Here is a 15,274-nt window from a genome sequence, read left to right as displayed (position 1 = left end):
GGCATACTGTGGGGCCACCGGCAGTGGCACTGGGATTTGTCTCTACTGCCTGTACTGGCTTTTTGGGATCCTATTCTCTTTGGATGTGTACCTTGCTCAACCTAGATGTAGTAGGGAGGGCCTTGGACTTTCCACAGGGCAGGGTGCCTTGCCCTCTGGGTGTGTGGAGGGAGTGGAGTGGGAGGAGGGGAGGCTGTGGGAATTTGGATTGATATTTTTTAAAGTAATAATAATAATAATATCCTGCACGGGTTGGGAAGTAAGAGGCCCTTCAGCAAGGAGAGAAAGTGGTGCACAGGAAGAGTGGTGACATCATTGCAAATCAATTCTCTGAGTTCCCAGGTGACCATCTGACCTGGAGTCTGTCTTTGCTTCTCAGTGTTCCGGGGTTCCAGGGCTCTGAGGTGGTGGCAGAGTGAGAATTCTTGCTGGGGGACAGGGCATATGCCCCTGGTCACCTCCCTTTGACCACTCTTTCCTGAAGCACAGGGGTCCTGGGCCTGAGCCTGTGACTAACTCCCTTGTAAACTTTTCCCTCTGCTCCAAAGAGGGAGGATAGGAAGGCCAGGCTCCTGAGGATTTCAGGGAAGGCACCAGAGGTGTGGGTCATCGTGGTTGACAGCCCTGGCCCTGGCTGTGACTCGCCCATTCCCACCTCCTGGTCTCCTTGAGCCCCCAATCTGTGAGCTAAGTGCGTTTCCCTGTTATCAATTGTAGTGGGGTTCCCTGGGGTCCCTGCATTGGAGCATCTCTGGGCTGGTCTTTGACTGCCCCCTTGGGGCTCTCAATAGCCGTGTGCCATCGAAAAGGGACAAGGTGTGTCCTGCACATTCCTTCATTTGGTGGGCCTCAGCTTTCTGGCCTGTGGGTCAGGAATGATGATGGCGTTGGTTGGTGTTTATTGAGAACCCACCACGCCAGCAATGAGCACATGGATTGTCTGGGCACACACAGAGATGCAGGTGGGCAGAAGATCTGGGACAGGATGAAATTCTGCATGTCCGACACAGGAGCTTCTGGGGCAAAGGTCAGTCATCCTGGAAGCAGTGTTCACATCTTTACCTCTCAACAACTGCTTCTGTGTTCTTCATACGCTGGGTATTTTATTGTCCTGCCTATTGGAATACTGGCTCCGGCCACTTCGTTTTCTAATTTTATTAAATAATTAAATTTATCGTGTGTGTTATATGTGTGTGAGCATATTTGCACAGGTGTGGGTATATGTGGTGTGTGTGTGTGTGTGTGTATGTGGTGGTGTAAGGATGATCTGTGGCGTCATCCTGAATGGCTCATCCGTTTTATTCATCAGAACAGGGTCTTTCAACCAAACCCAGAACTCGCCCATATGGCTGGTGTTCTTAGCTAACTTGCTCTGGGGATCCCCAGTGTCTGCCGTACAAGGCTGAAATTACAGGCAGTCCATCTCGCCCATCGGATGAGCTCTGGGATCCGAGCTGCGGTCCTCGTGCTGGGACAACAAGCACTCTATCCAGTGAGTCCTAGACCCAGCCCTCTCCGATCATTTATACCATAGTTCTGTTGATAGGGAGGCCAGACCCAGCCCTATCCGATCATTTATACCATAGTTCTGTTGATAGGGAGGCCAGACCCAGCCCTATCTGATCATTTATACCATAGTTCTGTTGATAGGGAGGCCAGGAATAGGGTAGGCAAGGACTGGGAGGCCAGGGAACTGGGTAGGGGGAGGGCGCTCAGCAGGTGGTGTCCGCTCTGTGTCCCCCCCACAGCCCCAGGTTATCCTTCCCAATACCACCTAGCAGACTGGTAAAAGAGATGGGAAGTCAGCGCACAGAAGCTGCCCTTTGCCTGGGTCTGTTTGGTTCCTTGGGAACTCTTGCCTCTGCCCCTAGCAGGGGTTACTGTTTGGGTGGTTGCTGTAGACACTGAACCTGGTATGGGACTTGCCACGCAGCTGCTACTCGGGAAGACAAGGAAAAGCGCAGTGAGCCCATTTCTCTGCCTGATCTAGCCCTGGGGTTGTACTATTGGGTCCACATCTGCTCTGAGACCTTCACTGGACTTCTGGTCACTGGCCACTGGTCAGCTGGCCCCCTGGGAATCAGATGAGGAACTAGACAATGCTTTCTCTGCAGGACTGGAGAGAAGGTTGCCTTAGTCTGATGGGTTTTAGGAGGCCTACCTCACCACCTGGGGCTTGGAGCAGGGGTGAGTCCTGGGGCTCTTTAAATTTTCCATTATACGCTCAGTTTCGCTGTAGAGGGGCAAAGAGACTGGGTAACAACCCGCCCAGGTGTAGCTCCTGTAAGAGGACGTGACTGTTAGGGTGGGGCCTGCCCTAGGCACGAGGCCCCTCTACACAGGACTGTAAACCTGGAAAACAGGTTCCTCCACCCAGGGCGGGCACGCGGGAGGCTCTGTGAGCTCACCACAGCCAGCTGCCTTCGTTGCTGCAGATTGGAGCCCTGGAGGTACTGTGGGCACCAAGAAATGGTGGGGGTTTTGGAGGGAATGTGTGGCCCCAGAACCAAGCCCGGGAGGCTCTGTCTGGTAGGCAGAGGCCTCTGAGAGCCTCCCTCCCTGCTCCTGTGGGCTTGCTAGTGAGGGTAGGACCGGGAGCAGGAAAGTTAAGCCCTTCTTGGAGACGGTGTACCCTGGGAAGGGACTCTGGGTAGTTCTGGGGGCGCAGGCAGGTGATTGGGATGTTACCCTTAGCCAGAACCCAGGGTAGAAGTAGTTATGTTCCTTTGCGGGCCCCAGAGACAGGAAAATTTGAATTCTCAATGCTGAGCCAGCGTGGGCCTCTGGGGCTTTGTGCATTCTCAGAACTTGGAGCGGAGATGGACACAGAGCCCTGGGGCTGGGGAGGAAGGAGCTTGGTTCTGGTGGCATTACCTCAGGTTAGAGGTTAGCATAGGACTGAACTCAAGTCTGTCTGGTCCCACTTCCCTTTATCTGCCGATGGAATGAGTGTCTAGCACTGGGCAGCAAGACTTTATCGGTGGGGTGAGGGGTCCTGACACCGTGGCCATCATCCTGAACCTCGCTGGATAGCAAGGGGCTTACATAAAGGTTCCCAGGAAGCTGGGTGTCGGTGGCACACAGGAGGCAGAGGCAGGGGGATCTCTGTAAGTTGGAGGCCAGCCTGGTCTACAGAGCGAGTTCCAGGACAGGCTCCAAAGCCACACAGAGAAACCCTCCCTTGAAAATTAAAAAAAAAATTAATTAAAGTTCCCAAGGAGTGGAGATCTGGGAAGGGGGCGGGGGGCTCTGTCCACGAGGAAAATTTGGCCATACAGGATAGAGATGATGGGCAAGTTGTGACTGAGCAGGGATACAGGCCTTTCTATCCCCTTCCATAGAGCTGCTCACCCCAGGGCAATACCTGAAGAGTAATCCCTGGCCAGTGAAGCTTGAGGGAAGCCTAGGCTGGGAGCAATGGGCCTAGAAGGTCAGCTCTTCATGGACAGGGCTAGGGACTGTATAGCTAGCTGTCGGAGACTGGGGGCTAGAGGCTGTGAAGCTCCGTGGCACTCACCAGGCAGCCCCCCGTACAGGGGGAGAACCTGGAGCAGGAGGCTGTAGGGAGGATGGGTAGGGTAGGCACCTGCGCCTCAGCAGCCTTCATGTCTTTACCCTTCCTAGGCCCCAGCTCCTGTCTCAGGGTCTGCTGGGAGATAGTGGTTGGGCAGTAGAGGCTTTAACTGCAGGCAGAGGTCTGCCAGTCTTTATCAGCATAGATTCTATGAGGCAAGCCTGGGATCTAGGACATCTCCGTGTCCCCCTCTGCTCTAAGCCAGGGCCAAGCCTCGAGCTTGGCACATGTAGAATGCGGGACAAGCAAGAAGCTGCCAGATGGTAGTGTTGAAGCTTGTAGTTGGGTGAGGAGAAAACCAAAAATTTCCTTCTCTTCTTCTTTTTCCTTTCGTGTGTGTGTGTGTGTTTTTCTTTTTCGAGACAGGGTTTCTCTGTGTATCTTTGGAGCCCATCTGTTCTGGAACTCACTCTGTAGACCAGGCTGGCCTTGAACTCACAGAGATCCACCTGTCTCTGCCTCCCGAGTGCTGGGATTAAAGGGGTGCTCCACCACTGCCCGGTGAGAACCATAATTTCTGATCTCTGATGATCCCTGGACTCCCAGAGATGTTGTGATGCTTTCTTGGCCTTAGATGTGAGAGTTAAGAATGGCCAAGGCTGGTGAGCAGCGGCTGCCTGCGGGTTGTGATGGCCTTGAAGGACAGATGTGAGGCGGGTTTAGGACCACAGAGTGTATTTGAGGCCAGCCACAGGGATTCCGGTGGGAGCGGAGTGGCTCAGACCCAGGAAACCGTGTCCTTGGGTTTGTTGAAGGTCAGAGAGTCACAGGCAAAGGTCTATTAATGTGAGCTCTCCAGTGTTTATATCCATGGCGTTCTAGAATAAGAGGACTTTTGGGGCATCGCAGTCTCAAGACCAGGTCTCTGTCAATGCCTGTCACCCTGGTTCCTGAAGCAGTCCTAGATGGTATTTGGCTTTATGACCCCCTGCTCTTCTGTGCTGGAACCTTCAGGGGATCCCCAGCTCTACCGAGAATCTGGTATTCAGTGTCCCTATGGGGAATCAAGGGATCTAAGAAGCCGTTCTTTGGGGCAGAATTCTCAGTAAAACAAACATTGCTCCAGCTCTTAGGAGCCACACGCTGGCTTGTCCTTGGACCCTGTTAAAACATCAGCTTGCTTCCTTGCCGTGCCTCCGCTGGCATGTCCCTGTGTAACTCATGTATGTCTCAAGGGGCGCTCCCTGCTTTCTGGGCCTTTTCAGACCTAGTCTTGACAAACAGGTGGAAGAGAAATGATTTCTGGAGCTCTGCCTCCTCGGAAACAGCTGCTCCGAGGGATGGCAGGGTCTGAGATGTCCAGCTGCCCGTGCCACATTCCCAGTTGAGTTCCTAGGGGCATGGACTGTCCATCTGATAATGGCTAAGCAGCCCACCCGGCAGTGGAGTCCAGGGTGTTGCAGTTGGTATCCTCGGGTGGCAGAAAGAGAGTAAAGAAGGAAGGAAAGAAGGAAGAGAACTAGATCTGACTCCGTAGTGCTGCAGTTCCCCCAGATGACTCGGGTGTAGGGCTGCTGGCTCCAGGTTTTACGGAAGTGACAATCTTTCTGAACACTTCTTCTCCTGAGGACTACTTGGACGAAGCCTAAGCCTAGGCAGCCCTGAGTCCCCTCTGAGTCCCCTCAGAGCCCCTTCGTGCTCTCCGGGGAGCTGGCGCCTTCTCCCTATTAGCCTAGGTTCTGCTCCAGGGTGGGAGCAGAGAGTCTCTGATTACTGGGGAAGAAGAGCTTAGCAGGGGACCCAGACGAGTCTTGCCTCCCTGTACTGGCCTCTGTCTCTGTCGACCCTTGTGACTCTACACTGGAATTCCATTTAGCCTGCTCCAATAAGCAAGCCTGTAGAAGCCAGAACCAAGCAGGGACTGAGCAAGTTCTGTGGCAGCCCCTTCAGCCCCTCTGAGAATCTTTATCAGGGCTCACCGAGTCCATGTTCCTGTGTCTCCATCTCGCGCTGAGGATGGGATGGGGTCCCAGGAGGGCCAGGGTTTAGGGTTGTCACTGAGGTGTGGGCTTCTGTTTGCAGTAATGTTCATCACAGCCTATTCTGAGAGAAGTGTCCTCGGGGCAGAGGAAGGAGCTGAGTGGGATTCCAGAGTGTGGCCACATAGAAAGATGTGTCAATCATCAGGTCTGGCTTCATGACATCCCTGGGAGGGAGGACACTGTCCCTGTGACCGCCTGTGGAAGGCGTGTTCTGCACCCTCCTTTAAAGAGGGAAAACCTAGCCGGGCGGTGGTGGCGCACGCCTTTAATCCCAGCACTCGGGAGGCAGAGGCAGGCGGATCTCTGTGAGTTCGAGACCAGCCTGGTCTACAGAGCTAGTTCCAGGACAGGCTCCAAAACCACAGAGAAACCCTGTCTCGAAAAACCAAAAAAAAAAAAAAAAAAAAAAGAGGGAAAACCTAGGCTCTGGGATTTTCTTAGCCACACTGGGCAGGCTTCAGGCTGAGCTCTGACCCAGAGACTCCAACCCTCCAAGTTTGTTCTTCAGACTTCAGGTAACCGTCAGAGCACCACAGGGTTCCTCTCTTGACTGGCTCAGACCAATAGATTGAGTACGGTGGCTGTTTAGTGGTATCCTGCTCTCTTCCCCCAGGACCTGTCCGAAGAGCCGGCCCTTAATAGACATCTTTTAGGATTTTGTATTTTTCAAATGCAAGGTATTATTCTGTTGTGACTAATTTACATAAATATTACCGGGGTACAAAGGTTGTCATCTTGGGACCCCCCCTTTGCATAAATTGCTGATGATCCCAAATAGCTTTGGCTTGGAAGGGTTATATCTAGGAGTGTGTTGGAGCCTGCGAGGACCAGCTTGTACAAGTCAGCTGTTAAATCTCCAGTAATTCTGAGAGCTGGATGCTGAACACAACCATTATTAAAATCAAATTAAACTAATTACATATGTAAGACATATAAATTACATAAAACACAAAGGTAATAAACACTTAAAGCATATCACTTCCTAATTACACCCTGCTGTTATCTCTGCTCTTGTCTAGATAGGATTTGATGGTGTCTACGTAGTGGGGATGCTGTAAACACGTGTGTCTCTCCTCAGCCCCATGTTCAGTGGCAGCACCATCGGTGACGTAAGATCAACCCTGGTGGGGATGTTTGCTTCACGGAAATGATGGCACACTTCCCATGTTCAGTGATAGCGCCATCGGTGACGTAAGATCAACCCTGGTGGGGATGTTTGCTCCGTGGAAATGGTCAGATGTCACACTTCCAGGCTTCTCCTGGGACTCGTTGCTAAGTCTTGGCCAGCACATTCTAGTTCTTGCATTTGATACAATCCACATTAAAATCTAAAGTGTTTCAGGCCTGGTGGCACGGGCCTATAATCCCAGCAGAAGGGAAGCCGGGGCAGAACAATCGCCAAGGTTAGCCTGGTCTACGTGTCTAGAGAACCCACTCCTGAAAATTATTCTCTGACTTCTACATGCACACTGTGGCACATGTGTGTCCATATTCTCACGCTGACATCACACACACACACACACACACACAGACACACACACACACACATATAAAACCAAAGTGCCCAGCATGGTGGAACACTCCTTTAATCCCAGCACTCAGGAGGAAGCAAAGGCAATCAGAACCCCATGTGCTGGAGGTCAGCCTGGTCTACTAAAAAGTTCCAGGCCCACCAGTGTGAAACCCTGTCTCTAAACTAACAACTCACAAAATAATCACTTAAGAATACTTATTTATGAAGTCTCATTAAGAATAACAATGGTAAGCCAATTATATGCTAACATAAATAACATTTTATGACAAACTACTTTTTTGAGGCAAAAAAGCCCCCCAAAACAAACAAAAACAAAAAAATACCAGAAGAGTGACATGTTTTGCAGCTTTGCAAATCCCTCCACTGTCTGTCGTGTGAAGGACAGCTGGATCGTCCTCCCTCTCCTGCACCCCATCTGTCACAATGTGTTGTTTTGGTTGACGGAACTGAAGAAACCTGGCCTCACACAGATCTGCTGCCTCTCTCATAACTGCGGACATCCTTCCCGGATGCCGCACCCTGCGACTCCTCAGTGTCTTAAAGGCAGCTGCAGTGCGGATCTGACCACACGTAGGGGCCGGGGGCTGTCACTACAGGGATGCCCCTTGGTGTGGTGGACCTCGCAGGGATCTTTTCCAGTGTATCTCCCGGAACCTGTGTCTGGTCCCCTGGAAGAGTCCAGTTCACTGAATTATGTAGATTTATCCCACTGTCAACACATTCCATGATGTTACCCAGCTCTTGAGGGTATCACAGCTGCTCTGGTGGTGTTTGGGGCGCTGACTGGCTCACAGCGGTAGATACAGGTTGTACAAAGCACTAATTTTCACTTAATTTTGATTCTATTATTGGTGAGAAAGCCTGTGGATTCCCTTTTTTAAGTAGCAAGCTTACTTTGTTCTTTATTGTGGGAGAGGCTGGCGTTTAATTGCTAAGCTTGGGTCTGCTTCTGGCCCTTCTGTTTTGAGGAATCATCTGTCAGATGCCCCGCTGGCACGCCTTGGCTCACCTGCCAGCTGCCTTTCAGATACAGTGATGTTCCAAGAAGCATCACTCACAGCTCGCAGCTCCATCTTTTCTAGGACACCGCACCTCCTTTGTTCAGAGGGAGTCCTGAGTCTATGGTTGAGATGCAGTGCAAGCCCCCAATCCTGCTTCATTAAACCCCCCCTAAGGGAAATAGCTACTCGTTTACATTCTGAGTTCAAGATTGTGGGGTACACAGTGCTAAGGTCTGCAGCGTCACCACCATCCACGCCAATCTTGTTACAGGGTAGTGAACACTCTTAAAAGGTGTATCAGACTCTTGGGTTCCTAAAGCATTTGGGAAGCCCAGGTTTTTGTGAAGCAGCACTCTGTAGCCTGCCCCCTACGGCACACTTGGTTCTGATCTGTGTTTGTTCGGAACTGTGCCTTCAAGATCTGCCTTCTTCTTAAAATGCCACCCTCTTCTTGCTTCCAATACTGAATGCCATATGTATGCCCTTGCCAGGGCTGCAATGAATGTATTCCCTTAGAGACTGGGACTTCTTTCCTGCAGAGGGCCTGTTCCCAGGGCTATTTAGGCTGTTCAACCCAGTGACCTAACCGCCTGGGACCTGCTTCCCTTGACAGATATTATTCCTTGTTTCTGGAGCTCGAGTGAGCAAGGCAGGCTCTGCTCTCTGTATAAAGCCAGACCCCGAACCTGCCCCCTTACCAGCTGAGGGCAGGGGCAGGGTTCTGAGATCTTCGCTGGCCATCGCTGTGTAGCTGGTCTCTGGCTGGCTAGACCGGCTCTGTTACAATGGCTGAGCTTGCCTGGACCTGTGGCTTTACTGGGGCTAGCCTCAGTTCTGTGTTCTCTACATGTAGTGAATCCAGGAGTAGGCAGCAGGAACTCAGAGAAAAGCCTCAGACCGGAAGAGGCAGAAGTGACTCCCCAAAGGGCCTAGCTAAAAGTTCACCTGCCATGCCACAAGGCCCTGGCCTGCCTCTCGTCACCAACATGTCTAGGCCCGTAGGTCATGTCTCCTCACCTTGAGACCACCTCTCAGTTTTAACAATCGCCGGGTCAGAGTGGTGCAGGAATCAGTGCGGTCTGTGTAAGTGCGTATCCAGGGGTCTACCTGAGTTGTCCCAGCAGGGGGATGCTGGCTGCCAGGACTGAGATGAGGAAGGGATCTGGGGCAGGTAGGGTGAGTGGACACCTCTTTAACTCTCTAGGAACTGAAGATGGTCAGCCTTAGAGGGGTTAGGGCAGCGAGAATATGGTGAGCCGGCTGTTGGGCAGGAATAGATGAGGGTTATTTCTCTCTCAGGGCCTTTTCCCACACAGGGAGCAGGCTTCAATTACTCCTTTAGGAAACTGGAAAGATGACCCCTGCGTTCTGACATCTTAGAGACCAGGGCTTCCCCCTTCCCCCAAAGGGGCTTCCTGAGCCAGAGTACGCCAGGCAAGGGTGTGGCTGCTCCGTTTCCTGGGCTCTGGCACAGACAGTGGGAGGCACAGGAGGAGGATGTGCAGAGGGACAGGCTGGGGCTTGTGGTGGGCCTTCCTTGTGTTTCCAGGCAGACCAGCACTGCTCAAGACACTCACGGGTCACCACAGACAGCAGAAACGGGAGCAGTCAGCAACCTCAGAGGATGAGGAGCAGCCCTGAGCGGGCCCTCTGGAGGCTCCCGGAGGTGGGAGCCTAGTACTAAGCCCAGAGGAGTGGGAACTGCTTGGTCCTTAAAGAATCTGGGAGCAGAGGATGCTCACTTCAGAGGGAAGTGTTGACATTCTGCCCTGGATACTGGACAGCCTCTAGGGACCTGAATTAGATTTACTCACTAATCAGGGACAGGGTCATGTAGACTTCCTTGCCTTTGTGTGCAGCCCGGCCCTGCGTGAGGCCACCAATGAGCAGTTATTCGTGGCAGCTGACAGTTCCCAAGGGCTTGAGGTTGGCGTACAGGCAAGAGTCTGAGTGACACCCTAGGATAAGGCGTAGGGTGTAGGCCCCAGGGTTAGTTAGGTCCTGTGGCCAGTGTGAAGAGGAGTAGCCTGGTCAAGATAAGCCCCAAGCAAGATCAGCCAAGGATCCCGTCTATCCTGCCGTCTCCAGAACTGAAGAGCCTGCATGGCTGGGAGGAAGGGGTGCCATGGAGGGTAGACATAGTGTACAATGCAGGGATGGGAGGGGTCCTGGCTCCAGGTGTAGCGGAACCATTGCCAGTAGCCGACCTCATGGTCCTCTGCGGCTACGCCTTGGCTGCAGGCAGTCAGCATGGTACTGTTACCTAATTAGGCTTCACGATGCCAGTCTAGGGGAGCCCCACGCCTGGCCTGCGCTCCAACAAGGCGTGTTGAGGCAGAGCTCCGACTCCCTCTGCTACAGGAAGCTGACTCCCAGAGGGCGCCGGCTGGGACGGGAGCCGGAGCTGGGGCTAGCAGCCCCATGGGCTGGTGTCTGAGGGGCTGCTCAGTTCAGCTGCCTTAGGAGGACCTGGGCTGGGAGACCCTATGTCTGTGGGTGAACCTGGAACCGGGCCCAGAGGTGAGGAGCACCGGGTGGGGAGAGGGAAGCTGAGGGTGAGCCCGGGGCTAGTGCACTGTTGGCTGCCCGCTGCCCACACTGCTCGGAGCCCGGAACTTTAGGAACCTAGTTAATCTTAGCTAATCTCGAAGGAGGTGAGTCAGGCCGCAGGGCCTGGGGTCTGGACACGTGGAAGAGGGACGACTCAGAGGCCTGAAAGAAACCAAGCTCTGCCTCAAGGAAGGGCTGAGGTGGAGGCAGGAGACTTCCCATTTTCCCGCCTGGACAGAGTTGAGCTGAGGAAGGTCCACCATAAGTCAGGGCGAGAAGCTCCATCCAGGGCGAATCCAGACTTCAGGTGGCCAAGTCCCGCCGATTTCTCTACATCTCCTAAGGAGATGCCGAGGGGGAACGGAAGCCGCTGGAGGGAGTTGGCCCAGATAGCAAATGCCGGATTTGTAGTGAGAGGCGGAAGGGAAAGTTCCAGGCAGGGACTGAACGGAGACTGGGAGACGGGCTCCCGGGCAGAACAAGGAGGTTCGTCAGAACCTGGGGTGCCTTGAAAACCAGGGGCTTGGAGCTCAGCCAAGCAGGGCTGCACTGGGCAGACGGTTGCCTGGGAGACCACAGGGGCCAGCCTCCACTCGGTGCATGGCAGAACAGGGGATGAGAGGGCCGAGCCTCTGGACCTAGAGTGATGCTCCATTGAGGGTCTGGAGCAGGGATGAGGGATGCCCACACAGGCTCCCTAGGTCGTCCTAGGCCCCAGCGTGCCTAAACGTTGGTGAGGAGCTTGGTATGGCCACGGGGCTACCTGTTCTGAGGTGTCCCAGGTACTCTGTCTTGCAAAGTTTGTTTCTATGAGGCTTGTTGGTTTCTGTCATGTCTCTGATGGAGCTCTGTAGAATGTCCTCTGGCAAGCAAGCATTTTGTACACTCCCGAGGGAGTTGGCAGCTTGGTCACAGTATTCTGCCTCCACCTGCTACTTACCAAAGGTGTGGGGCTTTGCAGACACCCTGTGCCCTTCTTGCTCCAACACCTCGTCTTTGGCTCCCCTGCTACCTGGCTCTGCACCAGCCCTGGTGACCTATTTATGCACAAGTTCTTGAGGTACTGGATTACAATACAGAACCCTCCAACAGGGGGAGCTGTGGTGCACACTGCCTTCCCTAGGTGGAGGTAGCCGGACACACGTCCCCCCCCAACCCCCTCCCCAACCCCGCCTTACAGTCTCTGCTCCTTTGCCTTCTCTAGGTGTGTAATGACCTACAGTCCTACACTCCGTCTCACCAGGGGACACTGGTGACCGTGAGAGCAGAGGGACCTCAGATAAGTCTCCTGCTGATGACCAGACCCCTCTGCTGATCCAGGCTGGCTGCACCCAAATCCCAGAGAGTCCCCATCCCTCCAGGATGGCTCCCCCGCTGGACAGCGCTGTTGGTCCTGCTTCATTGCCTGAGGATCTGGGGCCTGATCTGGACAGTAGGCGGCTCTTCCTGGACGCCAACGTTCTGCCTGTGGGTGAGTAAGGCCTCCTTCATGCCTGATGCTTTTCCTGCTGAGTGAGTCTGTCCCCTGAGCCGTGTGTGTGTGTGTGTGTGTGTGTGTGTGTGTGTGTGTGTGTGTGTATGTATGAATCCTCTCATGTCACCTGGGGAGGAGAGTCTGCCAGCTTCCCCCAAATGGGTTCTCCCATACCTGGGAAGGCAGCTAATATACACTGATCCTACATATAAGCAAATTCTCTCTGGCTGGACACAGTGAACTGTATGCCTTACCCGGAACGAAGATTGCATTAACTCCTGGGTGCCAGCTGTCAGATGTCTGATGAGGGAAGGACTCCAGGTCAAGCGTTGAGGTCTCACCTGTTTATAGTTTGCTGGATGCTCTGTCAAGGGGCGGGCCTGCCTCTGCTTGTGGGTGTGCGTGTGCCCGCGTGTGCCTGCGTGTGTTCACGCCACACACTCTTCTGCCCATGGAGCCACATTCTCCAGATGTGCCCGGACAGGCCTCCCCACCTGAGGGTGGGGATCTGTCTGCTCAGTTGTGCGAAGTCCCTGCTCTATCTGAAATGGACATCAGGAAAGGGGGTGACTAGCTGGAGGAAGAGAGGTGAATGGAGCCCTAGCAGGCCCCCAGGTTCCTCCCACAGCCCTGACCCCAGCCTGAGTTGTTAGGTGCACAAACAGGCGTGGATCCAGGTGTCACCGTCCCAGGAAGGAGGATCCTGCTCTATGGCCTTGGGCTTAAGGTACCCTTGTCACTGAGTGCCCCACAGCCCCTCCCCATGCCTGGTTTGCAGGTCTTAGATCTAGACTGAGTCTGCAGTAGGGGCTGAAGGTTTTTCTGGAAGGCCTGACTTTCTGAAGCAGCCCTATGAAGCAATGGGAAGTCACCAACTGAGTGGGTAGGACATGAATGGTGTGGATTGTTCTTAGTTTAACTAAAGCGGGTCTCGGTTCTTTGGGCTAGCACCTGCTCTGGCTAATGTCAGCTCAGCTTCCAGTGTGAGGGCAGGGAGGGAGAGAGGGAGGGGTTAGCCAGGTGCACCAGCTGCGTGTACTTGGGGTCTGTTCTGGGGCAGATCCCGGCCCACTGTGCTCTGGATCCTGGGTCAGGTAGCTTTCACAGTGCCCCGTCATAGTTGCTGTTACCGCTCTTCGCTGCGTCTTGACCTCTTAGCTTTAGCAAATCACAGGAGATTAGACTTCATTTTCTGACAATCTAAGATGCTGAGGCTGTGGCCAGGGCAGATAGGCAGCGTAGGCTCAAGCTCAGGGCTCTGGACAGTGGAGCAATGTTGAATTCCCTTCACGGCCAACATTTTTCCCATGCAGTCTGTCCTATCCCACTCTGGTGTATCCGTGGTAACAGGTTTCATTTAGAGCAATTCACTCCACAGGCTGAGGGATGGGGGTGCATAAGAACTAAGAACTACTGTCTTGTAGGCCAGAGGCTTGCAGTGTTGGGGTGTGGCACAAGCTCCCCATGTCCATAGCCCCAAAGCATAGGGGTGCAGTCGGGAGCTCTGAGGCTATTCAGGCCCTGACAGAGTACATCTCGGGCTCTGTGGGCAGCTGCCTCCTGGTTCCTGCACCCCTTCTTCTCCCCATGCCACTAGGGTCGTGGTGAAAATCAGAACTTGGGGGTGGCTGGTGGGAGAGACACCATGGCACTCCTAGAAGGGACAAAAAGTTCCTAGATCACCTGGGAAACTGTCTTGGCAATCATCCGGAGAGGCGCAGTCCTGAAGACTGGACCAGAGAGGTTGACGGGGCTGCTGTTTTTACTTCGGGGGCTGCAGGCAAAAGTCTCATTTCTCTCCCAGTGTGGTTGGGATTGAGATGGGAGACCCCAAGGGTCTGTCACCCACCTTCCTGTGGCCGTCTCTGCCATTTTCAGTAGATAGGTCCTTTGAGGTATGGGGGGTATTTGGAGTGACCCCCAGTGCTGAGCTAGTGATGCCAAGGGAGCCCCTGCTTCCACCTAGAATCCAGCCACAGCTGTTTGTGTGCTCAGGTGTTGATGAAACAGAAGAGCCCTCAGAGACCGCCTGTCCCCTGCTCACCCAGGTACAGAGCTGGGCTTCTACTTCATTCGAGTAGAGACGGCCCAGCTGATCCAGGAAGGGGTTGGCTTGCTGAGCGATTGAAGCTGGGATGCTCTCCAGGGATAGAGGGTGTGTGTGTGTGTGTGCGCGCGCGCATGCATGTGTGTATGTGTGCGTGCATGTGCGTGTATCCCAGGAATGCTTGCCAACTCCCGCCCATCACCTGAAGTGCCAGGAGAATGAGATCCTGGTCACTGGGGATGCAGGCCAGCTGGAGCATGTCTCCCTGTGGCAGTTAGGCTGGGGTAGGGAAGAATCACAAGTGTTTGTGTGCAGGATGTGTACTCCAAGGGGCTTTCCCACTTCAAAGAGTGCTCAGATCCCAGCTCTCCCCCACCCCGGGGACTTCTCCAGCGCTGTGTCAGCCTCTCATGGTTTTTTTTTCCTCTTGGCTATGAAAGCAAGTCTTGCTCAGAGGAGCCGCTCTGGAAAGCACAGTGTGAACTGTAAAGAAGCCAGTGAGACTCACCGGCGCCATGCATGTCTCCTTTAGGGGGTTTGTGCATGGATTTCTGACTATGGCCCGGTGGAGTTTCTCCCACATCAACTCACCCGAATTTTCAGTGTGAACCCATCCTGGGGCTCAGGACACAGCGCTTCATTTTCCCCATCTTGGAGCTGTCTCCTGGTGCCTGATTGTGTGTGTGTGTGTGTGTGTATGCATGTGTGTGTGCGTGCGTGCGTGTGTGCACATATGTGCTTGTGTGTGGAGGTCAGGGGTTGGCTTCAGTGCCAGACTAAAGAGTTAGTCACTTTCCATCTTTTTCTTTGAGACGGGGTCTGCCACTTGCTATGGCGGCTGGCTGGTGAGCTCCTGGGATCTGCCTGTCTTCACCTCCTGCCCGCTGGGATTATGGATGTTTGCTGCAGACCCTGCCTTTTTATGTGGGTGCTGAACTCCTCAGGCATGGCAAGTACTTTCCCAAGTGAGTCACTTGCCTAGTCCCTAATTTGTTTTGAGTATACCAGACAAATGCTCTACCACTGAGCTACACTCCTATACTTTTTATTATCTTTTGCTTTGAGACAGGGTCTCGCTGAGTAGCCCAGGCTATCCTTAAATGCTGCCTGTA

The sequence above is a fragment of the Microtus pennsylvanicus genome, chromosome 13 (genome assembly GCF_037038515.1).
Source record: "Microtus pennsylvanicus isolate mMicPen1 chromosome 13, mMicPen1.hap1, whole genome shotgun sequence".
NCBI classification, from domain to species: domain Eukaryota; kingdom Metazoa; phylum Chordata; class Mammalia; order Rodentia; family Cricetidae; genus Microtus; species Microtus pennsylvanicus.
The sequence above is the reverse complement of the archived record's forward strand: the minus strand, read 5'-3'. Positions refer to the sequence as shown.